At 40.0% G+C, this 16,727-nt stretch overlaps 1 protein-coding gene across 7 annotated transcripts in view; it reads left to right on the top strand.

The window, feature by feature from the left end:
* ESRRG (estrogen related receptor gamma) overlaps positions 1-16,727 on the top strand; it is a 641,560-nt gene that overhangs the window by 607,786 nt on the left and 17,047 nt on the right. The window lies entirely within an intron of this gene.

Raw genomic sequence — 16,727 nt, 5'->3', positions numbered from 1 at the left:
TGAGAATGAAATGCTTGCAGCAGCCTCATTGCTCTCCTGCACCCGGTCATCTTTTTAAAATGCAAGTCAGGTTGTGTCTCCTCTTTGCCCAAAGCCCCCAGTGTCTTCTCCTTCTCACTCAAAGTAAAAGCTGCAAAAGTTTGCAAAAAGTTGCAAAGCCTTTGTGACATGCCAGTTCCCATGACCCCACCAGCACCATTGTCTCCACCTCTTCGTCCCCAGCCGCACTGGCCTCTGCAATTCTCTGAATCACAAAAAGAAGCTTCCTCCCCCAGCAAGGGTGTGTTTGCCATTCCGTCCTCCACAGAGGGATGCATGCCTGCTCTCTCCTCTCCTCTGAGCTCTGCTCAGAGGTCCTATGTCAGGGAGCCTTTCCTTGACAGCCCTGCTTAACATAACTCCTTCCTTTCACCCCTTCTCTGGTGCCTATTTTTTCCCTCTGTTTTGTGGCTATTTCCTCCATTGTGCCACTGTTTTACCACCTATTGTATTTTTATTTATTTTCTCACCCCCTGCCCTCCTGAATGTAAACCCCCAGAGGACAAGTACTTTGTCTTTTGTTGAATCCCTAATGCCTGGGCACTCCATAAATGGAAGTATTTAGCATAATGCCTGGCACATAGTAAGTCCTGAATAAATTTTACAGATTTTTATCTTCACCATCATTCTTAACAAGAAATAAAGAATGGTAAATTGAGCCCTGACTAGGAAGGATTCCATGAACCTCACAAAGAGAAATCATAAGAGCAGAGAAGAGATGATCCCTGCTGAATGTAGATGTAGAAGGGGTGAGATTTGAGTCAAGGAAACCACGAGTTCAGTTCAGGGGGAAGATAGTGAAGGGTGAGATTAGGCAGTAGGACTGGAAATAACAGGTGGAACCCAAAGACATTTCATAGGAACAGTTGGACATAGGAGAAGAGTCAAATATCGCTCCCAAACTTTGATTATATCTTGTTGAGTATTTGATGGGATGCTCTAGGGAATCCATTGGGATAAGTTAGAGGGGGCAGGGGATGAGGTCAGTTGTAGATATTTTGAGGTGAGTTGCCTGTGGTGTATTTCAATGGGGATGGCTGCAAGGAGTTGGATCTCTAAAAGTCTAGCTCTTTTGGGAGAAGTGTATGCTGGTATTCCAGGCTTGTTACACCCATAGAAATGGAGAGCAGGTAGAGGGAAAAGAGGAAAAGCCAAACAGAATTATGGAAAGTATCACGTGGAAAGGCTCGACTTGAAACAAAGCAGGAAGACCAAGAGAAAAATGTGTTACAAGTGCCAGAGGGTATGCGGAACATTTCAGGGAGGAGGAGAGGGGCAGAACGGACTAAATTCCTTCCTTGGGAAGAAGGAGCAATCTCTTTTCTTTAGAGACAAGCAGGAAGGTGTTAGGAATTGGTCCTCATACAGATGAGAAGGAGAAGTAGGTCAAGGGTATCTATACCCAACGTTCTCTATTTCTCAAAAAAAAAAAAAAAAAAAAAAGGGAGGTGAGATCACGTTGGCAAAATAAAATACAGTCAAGCCTAGAAAGGAATTCAGGCAGGGAGACCAACCATTTGTATATGGAAGGGATGTTTTAGGTCCATAACTTTTTCTGCCCCCAAACAAAGAACATCAAAAATAATGGAATGTCCAATCTGGAGTGTACAGTAGACTAGATCATCTGGTCAATGAACTTTGTTTGGGATAAGGAAACAGCAGTTCAGTGACTAGCTCAAGGTTACACAGCTAGTTAATAGATGAGATTGTACTGAAACCAGTTTTTCTCACTCTTAATCCATACTTCTAGTGAACAGTTTCAAGCTGTGCTTTCCAGAGACTTAATAATGCCACTTAAACCTAGCTTACATCCTTTTTTATGTGCACCAGCCCTCTTCTGTACACATACACCTTACCCGGCTGTCAGTTTTCAATCTCAAAACCACCCTAGGTACATCCTTCTACCCGAGATGGTCCACCATTGTAGCTTGCAGCACGAGTTGGATTGACCCTCGATGGGCTTTTTTTCCCCCCTGGATATGTTACAGACTGGCTGTCTGGTCATATTCATGAAAAGAGCCAGCATGAAGCTGATGCCATCGTAAGGACGGAAGTCGCCGCCGTATCCCAAAGGCAGAGTTGAACTCGATGCTCCCTGGAGTGTAGCCCTTACGGTTGTCGAATGAACCTCCTCGGTGGACCTTTTCCATTTAACTTGTTGTTTAAAAGGAACTACATAAATGCGTAATTCACAAAAAAGAGAGATGTTGGAAATACTGATACATGAAGCAGACCATAGTTTTATGGCTATATGGATTATTACATGCCAAAATGAAAAACACTTTCGAGCTGCAGAAGTTTTAGTTATACATGAATATAATTATATCTTCCCCGTCTGCCTTTCAGTGTGGCTCTTTGTTGTTCTTGACTTATGTTTTTAAATGTTCGTATCTCTAAAAAAGATACTCATGAGCGACACTCTAATTTGTTGTAGTGTGCTTATTTTGAATTGCTGTATTAGTGCTATATTCGGGAAAAAGAAAAAAAGAATGCTAAATATCTAGCCTTTTGTTTTTCCACCACTGAAATGGACGTTAGCATATCTGAGTAGCTTCTGCCCTTTAAATAAGACGCTGAGTACAATGCTCATGGATACACTCTCACACCCCTGCCTTCTCTCATTTTCTTTCAAGATACAGACAGTAAAGGAGATGTACACTTGGGTTTCACTGTCTTTTCTGAAATCCAACCCATTCTGGAGTGAATGCAGGAGAAGCGCAGGAGGCCACCTTCGTGGGAGCGCCTGCCTTTCCCAAGTGTCTCATCCTCTCTCTGTCACCCCCAGGCGACGTGCCTGCATTTGTGTGTGTAGATTTATAGTTTATCTTTATCTATGGCTTCATCTGTAGGTAGCTATTATAGCTGCCTCGCCTGGATATTGTTTGGGCCTGATAGATCTGTCTGTAGTTCATCAAAGGGGAGCCGAGTGCCTAAAAGCCATCGGGTCCAGCTGAGGATGAAATACGAGCCATCAGCCTTGGTAATGGCTGTAAAATTTCATAATTACACGGCCTTTATTACATTGCATAATGATCCTGAAGCAGTATGGAACAATTAATTAAGATTTTCAACCGTGGCTCTTTCAGAAATTAAAAGGTGCTGGTAGCTGAGAAATGGGGATCTGTCTTGTCCTAAAAGCATTAGGGATGCTTAAGAAATACTTTCCCAGGCACTTCCATTTCTGTGTTAAGAGGAACATCTCCTAGTTAGAGAATTGGCATTAGTCTACCATGCCTGTTATCAAGTTTTTATTCCAACTTCAAAACTGGTATTTTAAAAGGATTGGGAGTAGAAGAGGGCTAAGGGTCTATATCACTCCCCAACTTCCCTTTTCTCTTCTTCGAAGAATTCTATTCAGGCTCCCGCTATAGCCATTCATCACATTTATGGTTGTTCATCTCTACACATTAAATAAACGCAGGCTCTGAGATAGGGGGTCAGTTAACTGCCTGCTGTAGTGACCAAGGAGTTTCTCTTATACACTCTCTCATATCCTGAGGCATTAAAATTCTTTCAAGAGCTCTACAGTTTTGACAGTCATCCCCAAAGGAAGAGCTTACTGTTTTCATTTATTATCCTGTGAATGCAGCTTGTCACATCTCATATATACCTTTTATTTTTTTTTCCGTAATCTCATCTTTGCACCCCATAAAGAATAATTAAATTTGGGGAGGGTTTCTAAGAGCCGCTAGTAATTAAATTTGGGGAGGGTCTCTAAGAGCCGCTAGAATTTAAAAATTCTAATTTTTAAATAATAATAAAAGCTAAAGAAAAATATGTACCATCCATGCACATGGGTATGCGTTTACCCATACAAATTGTGACCCGTTTTTACTTTATTTTCCATGTCAAGAAAACTGTGATCGAGATGGCTGCCTACAACCAAATACTAATGAAAACCCAGGGCGAACAAGCCCAGCATTTTTATTATGATGGTTCTAAGCCATATCCCAAGCTTTCATCCATGTATTTGATAGGAAATAGATACGTTCCAAGGAAATGTGATCAATGGTATTGTCAATTTCAATGACAGAAAATTTTAAAAAGAAACCCCCGACATCTTTGTGATTTACACAGAACTCCTGGATATTTGTTCACATCAAGTATTATTGTTTTTAAATTGGCAATCATCATATAACGTTTTCCGATCTAAATATTTCATGGGAGACTAAAACTTCCCTTGGGCATCCCCAATAATAAACTTTCAGCAGAAAATTTGGAAGGGATTATGTGCTTCAAGGAAGAGCTGTGGCTCAGAGTCAATTCTCTTGTTGAGGCATTTAGTCCCTTAATAGGAATTTTCTGATCTGCTGTCATTCTTGTTCACACACCAAGTGTCACTGCCTCTAAAACACTTGTCATTCTTTAATGGAAACAAAATAGTCATTGCAGCCAGAGCTGCAATGTCATTTCACTACCCCTTGCTGCGTCGGCAATAGTGAAAATGACAGAGCGGCTCTCAGTAGGGGTAATTAAAATGTAAATATTGATATTTTATTATTTGAAATTACTTTCCAGTGCGGCATTTAATATCTCTCCATCTGTGCGGCTCTGTTTAGCGGTCATTTTAGTGCAGCTCTGGGATACCAAGCAGCGGCTCGATCCCCGTTATGTCAAAATGCTTGTTGCTGCTTAATTTTGATATCTAATTAAGTGGAAAAGTACAGTCCACACTGTAATCCATGGCATCTTAACCAGCTGCTTGGGTATATTTAGAATTAATCTCCACTATGGAATCATCCTAATGTATGCAATTAAGAGTCTGCCGATGGCTAATTAGGTGTATTAGAATCAGGCAGCTTTTTTTCTTCCTTTTTTTTTTTTTCCCCCTCTTTCATTTTGGACTGTTGCAGACGTTTAAGAGCCTCTGCCTGCAGAGGTAGCCTTAATGCTACTCAAATGGAGTTAGGAAACGGTGCAACTTCCAACAAGATTCATCCCCGGATGGTAACTCTTATTTAATAACCCTTTGCTTATTTCCTTGAATCAACCTCATACAGGAATTTCTAGGATTTCCTGGATCTATTTGCAGGATCTCAGTGACATGAAAGGGATTGGTCACAGCAAAGAGGAGAGGTGAGATAGTGAATACAAAGATAAATATCCTTCCCAACAGATCAAAGCAGGGAGACTGGGAGGCAGTGCAGTGGGTGCTCTCGTTCATTTCGGGAGGAGAGGAATTGCAATGTGAGAGCCTTTTACGGCAGCTACATCTCCCTCCTCCATTCTACTTTTGAATGGAAGAGTGTCTCGAAAGAGTTATTATAGGAGGTGCAGGTTTGCAGGTTTGGTTTGTATATTATGTATCCGTGGTAAATAGGACAGGCAGCATTTCACGACTGATAACGATTCTGCATTCATGTGGTCGAGAAATTCCAAGAGCTGTGTTGTTTCACATTTTTCGTTTCTTTTTAACTTGGCCAGTTATCCAAATCGGGGGGGGGGCAGTGTAGAGAGGAAGAAGGGGAGGCAGAGAGGAATCGAAGTGGTTGCCTCTGTTGTCAATGAGAAGATAACTGGTAGCCTCCCCAGTGGATCCTGTACCAAAGCCGTAATGACTTAGCTCGGCTTGAGCCAGCAAACACCAGCCGTGAACTTGGGAGTAAATATTTGTAAACAGATCTTCATTAGCCCCAGAGAAAAATATTGTGAGAGCCTGACTTTAAACCGAACTCTCAGGGCTAGAAATTCAGAGTTGCTGTTTTTCCATTCTGTCCAGAGCACAAATTATGCCCAGGTCTTTAAGCATAGATAGTGAGGATTTCTAATACTATTTGAATGTGGAGTTTCAGGGTCAGGGTGCTATAATTTCATATCTGTGGCATGCATCTCATGGAGAACATATTTCTTCTAAGTTCGTTCGTCAATACGTATGACACTTTGTTTTTAATGGCCTGAGCTGTAAATCCTTTAACTTGCGTTTATGCAGAAGACCTCCTGGGTCTGGTTTTTTTTTTTTTTTCTGCCTCTCTTCCTTCCAGGGCATATGTTGGAGACACTGAGTTGTAGTATCTTTCTACTTGGGGAAAATCAAGAAAAGCACACCTGAAGGATTTTCTTTTTTTTCCCTTTTTTTCTGCGTCACTTGTAGGTAGTAAATGTGAGAAAAGTAGAGAAATTAATGTTAATTCCACAAACAGCAAGTCTCTCATAATTAGGGCTCTTGTTGGAATTTGTGTTTCTATATCAAGGGACTAATTAGGTATATTTGAAAAGATTTGAGGGCACGTTGTATAAAATTAATATAGAAATTAGAAGTGATTTTCTCGTAGAGATCCCAGAGAGAATCAATTCTTGGTCCTTTAAGTGAAAGCACACAAGATGATCACAACTCTATTCTTTTATAATTTGGTAGCTGAAATAAAATTTGCAAATTTTTAGGTGAGCTCAGGAAATCACCCAGTTTTTCACAATGCCACCGTCATTCTGTGCCTTCACGTGTGTGTAGGTGTGGCCTTCACAAATGGGAAAAAGGTAACAAAAAGACTCCTTTGACTAAATACCCTGAGCCATAAGGCAGCAACTCTGCCTTCATTTATGCAAGCAGGTGCATTGGGAGAAACTTTGAACACTTACCTTTCTTAGATAGGCAGCATTTAATTCAAAATCCAATTAGGGTGGGTTGACCATTTCTCCTTCCCTTCTCATTTTTTCATTTTATTAACTCATTCATATATATATGAACTCTGTGTAGTTTTATATGTATATAGTGTGTATATATATATATATATGTATATAAAACTGAGTTATTTAATGTATATAAATATATATATATTTATCTACTGTAACAACTTACTCCTATTTTATTCAATATGTGGAATATGCTTTTAGATTCTTCAATATGAGAATATTATGTTATGTCACAAATAACAAAACAAAGTAGCCATGGCTAAGTTGCTGTTTATAGATTTCCTTTAATGGTTGAATGTTCCCATGAGAAGCAGTTCATCTTTTTAAAAAAGTTATTACATTCCATGTGGGCAAGGAAAAACTCACAAAAATTTCTTTTTAATTTAAACTATATTTTGGGGTCAGAAACAGATTAAACATCAAATATTAGAAATTATAAAGGAAAGTAAAAATGCCAATAATGTGTTGTTTAACAAAAAAAGTTAACCCCAAATTATAGTTGGGATTGTTTTTCCAACAATTCTAAACAGGATTAGAGGCACATCTCTCTCTTGCTAAACTCTGACATAGGACATACTTTATTAATAACTTATTTGTTAGTTTATTAAAACTTTGGATGGTGAAGAAAACATATATTTTGATCTGAAAATTTATGTTACCAAAATTGATCTTGTGTTTCCTCCCATATTTCTATTCTAAATGAAAAATTTTGGTCTCCAAGGGACATAATTTGTGTGCCCACTAATCCAAACTCTCAGCTAAATAGCTACGTACAAAAAATGGTAAAACAAAGTTCACACAGAAATAATGTGAACGGACTACCTGACTTATTAAAAATATTTTTAGCCCCCTGCTTGATTTCCTCAAGGTCCAACTTGATTTTTCTTAACGTAAAGGATCCTCCTTCATTTGCCCAGATATTTGCACAGGGCTGGTTCTAGCTATTCTTTTTCCTACAGCAGGTGGAAATGGTTCCCCTTCAAAATTATTACATAAGAATGGCTATACAAACCAGTTTGATAAACCTGAAACACGTCTAAATGGCATTTAAATTACATTAGCACCTACTTGTACAGACACAGTGAAAGGTCATAACCAACAAGTGCCATCTTCGCTATTTGTAAATGTCTTTTTTTTTTTTAAAGAATGGTAACATTTTTATTTATTTATTTTTATATTTATTTATGGCTGTGTTGGGTCTTCGTTTCTGCGCGAGGGCTTTCTCTAGTTGTGGCAAGCAGGGGCCACTCTTCATCGCGGTGCGCGGGCCTCTCACTGTCGCGGCCTCTCTTGTTGTGGAGCACAGGCTCCAGACGTGCGCAGGCTCAGTAGTCGTGGCTCACGGGCCTAGTTGCTCCGCGGCATGTGGGATCTTCCCGGACCAGGGCTCGAACCCGTGTCCCCTGCATTGGCAGGCGGATTCTCAACCACTGCGCCCCCGGGGAAGCCCTGTAAATGTCTAATTTGCTGCTTTAAAGTGGGAAGCCATCTCGCTCCCTCGTTGCTGTCCAATGGCTGTCATGTTGCAGATACCTCTGACAAGTGAGTATTTACTTAGTGAGAACCCATTGTTCTAAAATGGACTGAAAAGGAGATGCCACACGTGAATGCATTTTTATTGCATTGCCTTTTCTTTGCTGTTTTTGATTTAGGAAGAGGAAACCCATAATGATTAAAAAAAAATACAGGATTTCTCAATCTGCTTGCCTTTTTTTTTTTTTTTTTTTTTAAGTGTAGAAAGTGTCTTTATCAGTTACTTGGACTTTACCAAAGCTAGCTTTGGAGTCTCCTAAGAATTTATGTAAAAACTGTAGACATACAGATTTTTATTCCCGCAAGTAGAAAGAAGCAGTGAGCTTTTTCTTTCGTTCCTGACCTAAGTTAGGATTTCAGAGGATTAAAATACTAGCTCCAGATAATAAATTTACACGTTGTCAATATAATTATACAACTACGGTAAAGTAGAGAAATTAATTACAGATACTTGTAAATAATAAAAGAAAAAAGTCATGACATCATCACAGAATCTGTTATGAATAGTTGCTTGTAAATATAGGAGGAAGTAGTTAGGCCATATGATTCAAATGTCAACTTTAATTACAAATTAAAAAAGAACTGGCTGAGGTTGAGAAATTTAGGCAGGACTTTACCAGAGTCTAAGTGGCTCCAGAGAAAATCCTATATACTATATAGGCACTTTTAAGCAGAGCTTTTTGTATAACCGCTGCCTTAATAAACACTTGCTGAATTATGAAAACACATTAGGCAGTTGTCTTGTTAAGCATTCAAATATTTTTGTGGAGAGGGAGAGGGACCTGGTATCTGGAATTTTTATTTCTCTGGAATATTATTGCTAGCCTTCCATTCTTGTTGAAAGCCAGTCCGTGAGCTGTTAAGGAATTTTCTCTCCATCCATTCCTTGGGCACATGTTTATTAAGCACATGCTATGTGGCAGGCAGTGATGGAGGTGCTGGGGATATAGCAGGGAGCAAAGAAGAGGAGGTCTCCACTGTTAAGAGCTCAGAGATCATGGAACACACTGAGAAGGATACAGATATACCTGTTAGGCAGCACATCATCACACCCACTCCTTTACTTGCTTATGTCTTTACCTTGAGCTCCACTATCCTGTTTACAACTTACAACTGTCAGTGCCCCTGGATGCTACACAGGAACACTGATAAGGACAGTAGGGATGGAAAGAAATGTGTGCACTTGATGTCGGAACTACAAAAAGAGAAAACTTGGTGACAGATCCCTGAAAGGCTAGGAGTGAGGCAGCTGGGGGATGGTGATGCTGTTAATCTGGGAAGTAGTGAAGTTGTGGGGTTTCTCGTTGGGGTTGGGAAAATGGGCTCAATTTTCAAGGTGTTAAGCCGTCTACGGAGGACTTCCCCGGGGAGGATTTTTCAGGAAGTATGGCAGGAAAGGGAGAGAAGGGCCACGTAGTGAAAGACATTTCATATTGTGCCAGAGAGTTTCAGTTTTGTCCTTCAGATGTGGAAGCCAGTAAAGCGTTTTGATCAGCGAATAGCATAATTAGATTTCATATTTGAAAGAATGCTTGAATAGCCACAGGTAGGATGGAAAAAGGAAACACCAGACATGAGGATTTTGGTGTCCCTGTATCCCAAAAGAGAAGATGGGGGCCCAAATCAAAACCATGGAGGAAGAAAAGGAGAGAAAGTGTTGGGTACATTTGGGAGGATGTGTCCAACCAAACACCCATCTTTCCTCCTCTGCATTTACATTCACTTTGATCATTCTTTATGGCGCCTACCTACTTCTCCTCATTGTGCTTTAATCTACTTTTGCTAAACTGTAAAGTTATAGAGGGCAGGCATTGTATCATCTCATGGTTCTGAGCACGGTGCTTTACTTATCATAGAGGCACTAAATATCAGTGGTTACAGTGGAACCATTGGAAACCTAAATAACGTAGGGCTAGACCCAAACTTTTGGAAGATTTTTGCCACCTTCGCATTTTACAGATGAGAAGCAGGAACTGGAGAAGTTGAGTCACATGGTTAGTTGGTAGCAGAGGTGGCACCCCGTGCTAGGTTGACTTACTCCCAACCCAGTGATGTTCGTGGGAAGTGCTCACCGATACCCACACAGCCTCGTGCTTCATGTAAGTAGCTCTCAGTTTGTTATTCTGAGTCAGACGGCATTGGAGCTGGAAGATCCTTCAGAGATGTTTGGTCCACATTTCACATTGACAGATGAAGAGTCAGCTGTGGGTCTGTATTTGTTTGCTGGGGCTGCTATAACAAAGTACCACAAACTGGATGGGTGAAACGACTGTCTCACAGTTGTCTTCCAGTTCTGGAGGCTGGAAGTCTGAGATCAAGGTGTCTGGAGGCTGGAAGTCTGAGATCAAGGTGTCTGGAGGGTCGGTTCCTTCTGAGCGCCATGAGGAAGGATCTGTTCCATCCCTCTCTTCTAGCTTCGGGTAGCCTCCAGCATCCCTTGACTTGTAGATGGCGTTCATCCTGTGTATCTTCACATTGTTTTCCCTCTGTTTGTGTCTGTCTCTGAGTCTAAATTTCGCCCTTTTTATGAAGTTCCAGTCAGATTAGATTAGGACCCACCCTAATGACCTCATCTTAACTTGATCATCTACAAAGACCCTGTTTCCAAATAAGGTCACATTCACAGTCCTGGGAGTTAGGATTCCAACAGCTTTTGGAGGGCCACAAGTCCGCTTACAGCAGGGACCAAGTTAACACCGTTGGTCGTAGCGAGGGTAGAACCATAACCCAGATCCCCCGACCTCAAGGTCACTGCTCCCCACACCAGCCTCTTCCCTCATCTATCACTCCACAGCAGTAAACCCTTAGCTTTTGGGTACTTGACATTATAAGTCTCCTACATACTCTTCAAAAGTCTGCGGAAATGTCTATCAGCCTTACAGATCCCCAAAGTTCAAGACAGAGTTGATTTGAGTTTATTTTGGAGGTTTGACTTTTACATCAAGAATTAGACCCAATTTGATAAAGACTCCTTGGGAATTTCCTGAAGAGGATGGTGCCTGCACATCTGGTGCCCAGGCTGGACTGATTTTCCTTGGACAACTGGTCCATGCCCTGTAATGCACGATGATGATATTTCTTGACCAGTCCCACTGGGGAAAGCAAGGCAGATTCAAGCACAGTTTCTTTTCTTCCAAATCAGAAATGTTGCTTCAGAATGATGGTTTTCCCTCCTCTGTATCTATCTAATCCCTAAGTGAAACTGACAATACCCTTTTATAAGATTTTTGTTTTAAGAGTCCTATATTATATGGTGCTGCCTTCCTTTTTTCTTCATGGCCCAACAAATTTAAGTCACATCAAAAAGGAGAGTTTTCCAGGCAGAACTTTCTCGTTTTCAACTAGTACAAAAAAAAAAAAAAAAAAAAAGCTTGTAGGTAAAGAAAGCTATTAGAGGTCCCTCCTTGAAAGCAGCTTCTCCATCCTCGCCTCCATGCTCCCCAACAATTTGTCTTTCTTCTTGGTTTAGATGAAAGGAGAGAAGTAAAGTTGAGGCCAGGTCAGAAGGAGTTTGGGAAAGACTGAAGAAATTATTTGCTCCTCTGTAGGCATTCAGAGAGGGTAGGTAAGTGGGACTTGCAAAGAGAAGCTGTACCCTCCCTGTAGATGTTCTCTGTATTCTTATTTTGTATTTTCTGCCCTCTCTCTGGTCCTTTTTTCAAAGAAGCTTGGCAGTTGTTTAAAACTGCCCACTCACAAAAACAAAGCAACAAAAAATTCCTATCATCATTTTGAGGCTTTCCTATGCTGCCGCCTGGGAATATTTTTCCTTAGCTGCTGTTACACTTTTAATGTTTCTAGCAAGCTGGACTGGGAAATAAGAAACAATTGTTTCTTACGAAAGAAAGCATTTCATCAGTGCCATGGGGGTATGGGGGTGTGTTTTCAGTTTCGGTGCCCTTGCAAACTTATTTGGCTGTTCACATAATCAGCATGAGTGGTCAGTGGCCGGTCAAAGCTGTAAGCTCGGTGAACAGTGATAATTGTGCCCTGGACGGGTGGATGCTACCCATCCAATTCTACTCTCTCCTTCTTCAGTTTATCGCAACTATCCAGATCTTATACTAAACTGTATATAGATGGTCATCAGTTCTCCCACATAGATATAGAGTAATTTTTGAATCTGAGTTCTGTCTTTCAGATTTTCACATTTGTCCCATGAAGCCACTATTTTAAAATAATGGCTCCATAAAATCTCTGTGAACCCCACTTGGAGTATGAAAACAGAAGTAAAGAAACAGCTATCTTACGGAATCCACAAATGTTAAAACAAATGATCAAATTGGGAAGAAAGGAGTGATCCCGTTTTTGTCAGTTATTCTTACATGTCACCCAAACCAATTGTTATTGAATCTCAATTATTAATATCTGGGTCAGGCTAATAGGATAAAGGTTCAAAGGGTAGCATTGTATGTATTGTATCTAATGCTTAGGTACTAATATAATAAAGAGATATTATAATATAATAGAGATAATTATTATCATCTTTCATAAAGAAAATGTTTAAAGAAAATGCTTCCGGTAGATCCAGGTGGATATTCCAGCTTTCACTTTGGCACTGGACCATCTGTAGTTGCTTGCCTCTAGCCTCTACTGAGTTCTAGTCCGTGAAGTCCATCTCTATGAAAAAAAAAAAAAAAAGAGAAAAAAGGTCTTAATTTATATATATTTTACAAGCCCCAGAGCTGTGTGTTTTGTGAATCATAGAACAAATGATATGTCTCCTGCTATTGAGAAGAGTGGCTGACTTAAAAAGAGAAAGTTTATCACTAACAAGGCTTATGCATCTGTGCATTTATTGATAACTAAGACCAAATTTTCGTGCTATTGTTATCTCTTCTCCCCTAGTTCCTGTCTACACTAGGTTTATTTATATGGGAGAAGAAGCATCTAGCTGACGCCATGTTGCTCAGTCAGCTTCTCTCAGCGAACTTCGTTTGTCATCTCAGTGAGTCATTATGACAGAATTATAATTTTAGCATGCTATGCTATTTGCTGAAAAGTGTCCATTTTTGGTGGAACAGAGACCCTACAGTTCAAAAAACTGTGGGCAGGCAAATCAATGCCATGATTAAGTGATATTAACAGACACCCTGAAGATTTAAAAGCCTTGTTCTGTTTCAAGGAAGCAGCTGAGAAGAAAATGCCTAGCAGGGGTTAAACCCAAATGCCTTCACGGCAGCCTATTTCTGTCAACACTCTGTTCAGGAAATAAACATTTATGCTTTCTGAAATGAAAGTGTATTTTTGAAGACTAGCCGTCAGATATTTTTTGCCCTTCACACTTTCAAATGCTTAGCCTTTTTTGTAAGTTGACGGCAAAGTGCATCCGTTTGCTGGGCTAAGAAGAAATAAATAAATAAAAGCGGTTGACAAGTGCCGTAGCACCACTGTCAACCTCCGAAGTTTCCAGTAGAAGAAGGAAAGGGGGTTGGCACAAAGCATGGTTTCTTCCAGCCTGTTACTTCAGGGGTACCTGCCTCTTGAGAAGCTTTCCAATCCTTCCAAATGATGTTATGCCCCAGTGCCATCTGCTTTATTTGGAGCACACTGTATTGCAGATAAACACGCTATTTAACTGTGGGTTAAGGTAGCGAGTCATTCTGCCTGCAGAATGCCTGAGATACGTTAAAGGGCACTGATCCTAGGATGGAGATGAAGAGAGATCAGGGTTGTCAGTGACATGCATGGAATGGGCTGGAGCTGGGGAAGAAAAAAGGTACCATGATACCAGTGTATTTTAAAAAGCTGTAATATGGCTGAACATTTAAAACTATAACCTGTCACACACCAAAGATTAAGATCCTGGGATGTACAAAACATGAAGTTCCAATGACTCCACTGCAAAGCATGTTTTATTTCACTTCGGAAGGAGGTTTCTCTCCGAAGATAGCTAAAGGTTATAGATGCTGAGGACCTCGAACTTGTCGCCCAAGAGCTATAAAACACCACTAAATGCCCAGTAAAAGCACAAGCAAGTAATTATCATTTGGATGCAAGCATGCGTGTGCCAATGGAGCCGTAGTGTTTTTAGAAAATTCCTTAGACTCAGTTTATTAAAATATACATTTTCATCTAGATCTTGGTCACTTAGGTTGTTATACTTTGCTCAGGACGACTGATAAAATTATCATTTTATCCACGTGTCTTTATGAATGTAAAATAGAACTAGCGCTCCTCAAGGCCAGGGAGAAATTTTCTGAGGAATTAAAATATCATCTCGATTAGGTATTCAGCCTCCTTAGTGCTCAGGTGAACACAGCTAGCTCATAACAAGGCTGTTTAACAAGGCTGTTATCCAGGCATTTGGGCCGGACAGCTCTTTGTGACAGTTTCTAGATTGCAGAGATTTGGGAGGAAGGGGTTAAACTGTTGGGATCCAGCTATTTCTAGACCAAGAAGAGATAAAAAAAGGCCAGACTTTTTTATATTGTGTAAAGCATGGGTTGTCTTCTTTTCCCTATGGTTTTGCAAAAATTATACCTCCTCTAATCAGCTTGAAATAGACTTGAGGCAATCCAACAGACCTTTTGTGCTATATCCATCTTTATGTGCTCCCCAACATGCCCCCCCCAAAAGGAGAACCTTTTCTTTACCCTTTTCCTTCTTTTTATTTCATTAAGAATTGAAAGGAAAAGTTTGGTTTACATACACTCTCTCTCTCTCACACACACAGAGCCATCCACCTAGAAGAATCAAATTGCAGGATCAACCTAAAAAAATGAAATGTTATTGTTTTTGCTTAATTAAACCCCCAAGAAATGTGTGAAACATTGTTATGGCTGAAAAATTGTTCATTTGTAAATCACAGGGACAAAGGGGACCCTGTGCAACTTTAAAGTTTCCGTGCGCGTAAATGTCGATAGTGCGCCTTCTCCATCATCAGCACTAAATTCACATTGATGCCTCTTTTCTTCTCCGTATTGATCCTTCCATGAGAACGTAGATTTGTATCTGTTAATTAATGCGTCCTGAAACAGCGTTTGTATTAATCAGGCAGATAAGAAAAATTGGAGGCCTGCATCCTCCTGACAGCCGTAAAAGTGCTGGCCCTGATAAAATCGTGGATGGACCTCAATAAAAAAGTTCCTCCTTCCACTCAATAAACTAATCATCCTGCTTTTAATTATTCGGCAGAAAGATGTGTGGAGATTGGAGAATGTGTAAATCTATTTACTAACAGCAGTGTCTGGGAGGGAGAATAGGGCTGTCACAGGAAGGTGCTGCAGGCTATGCGCTCTGTCCATCTGCTGCCGCAGAAAAACTGCTGCTTGGGAGCAGGAAAAGGAACAAGGAAACGAAGGCAAATGGAAAATACCCATCCCTTTCTGCTCAGAACTTTCTAGATGATTATGTTTTCGTCTGCTTCATTTACAAAAGAAATTCCTACTCCATCCCTTTTCTTAGCTTAGATATTTGAATTTGCATGACGTCTTTTTCTTGCTATGGGGGAAGAGAAAAAAAGAGCAATATTGTTTGTTTGTTTTTTGGTTTGTTTGTTGTAAAACAACCTCAAGAGCAAATGGAACCGCACCTACTCAGATTAGATCATTATTCTTCTCTTTTGAATCCCTGTTAAAAGTTGTTACATCTCTAATGCCAAGAGGATGTTTATTAATGTAACCTCACATTGCAATGATAAAAAAAAAAAGAATGGAAAAAAAGACATAGCCAGTCTGAAAGAAGATCAGTTAAGTAACATGTCAGCGGCTTGATAAAAAAATGAAAGAAATGCTTTTTACACAGGCCCTAAAACCCCTTAAGAAAAGCTTGACTTAATCCCTCTTGATGATTTTATTAAACACTTGTAGTTAATGGTGCCAAATGGCAAACCACTAGTTTTCTCCAGCGGGCCAGGAAATCATTTCCTTTTCTTTACCGTGCTGTAGTTGCTAATATCACAAGTTGCATTATTAATATTTCCTTCCTTCTGTAGAATTATTGGTAGCAGGACCTTAAATCATGGTCCCATTGTCCTCAAAAACCATAGAGATGGTTGGTCACCCTTGGAATTCCTGAGCATAACCTTGGAAATGAAAGTGAAGTTTTAAGAACCATTTCTTTTTTTAGGAAAAAGTATGTGGTTGATCATCAGGTTTCTCCACTAAGACTTCCTTTTAGAGTCTGGGTCTAATTCCTCTAAAATTTAAATATATATCTTTACTCCTAAGTAAGTTTAATTGTACTACTTCATCTTTCCCTCTTGAACCACGTTTTCTTTTTAATTTTTTTTTTTTTTTTGCTTGTGTTTTCTTGAGTTCAGAAGGGACTTTAGACATCTATGCATCAATGCAGACCAGATTTTTGTAAAGGATTGAGCAGTCATCCAGGTATTTCAGATAAAAATAATATATCATACAGCTACACTTATGGAATGCATATTATATATTAGTGTTTTGCTGGGTTTTCTTTTATATTTCCCCAAAACAAAAATTAAGGTACAAGGAAATTGTCTTGCTTGAGGTGAAACAGCCAGTAGCTCAGTGGAGCCAGCATTTAAGTTCAGGATCAGGTTCTGCTCATAT

The sequence above is a fragment of the Grampus griseus genome (genome assembly GCF_964374135.1).
Source record: "Grampus griseus genome assembly, chromosome: 1".
In the NCBI taxonomy this organism is placed as follows: domain Eukaryota; kingdom Metazoa; phylum Chordata; class Mammalia; order Artiodactyla; family Delphinidae; genus Grampus; species Grampus griseus.
Note: the sequence above shows the minus strand (reverse complement) of the source record. Positions and strands in the feature narration are given on the sequence as shown.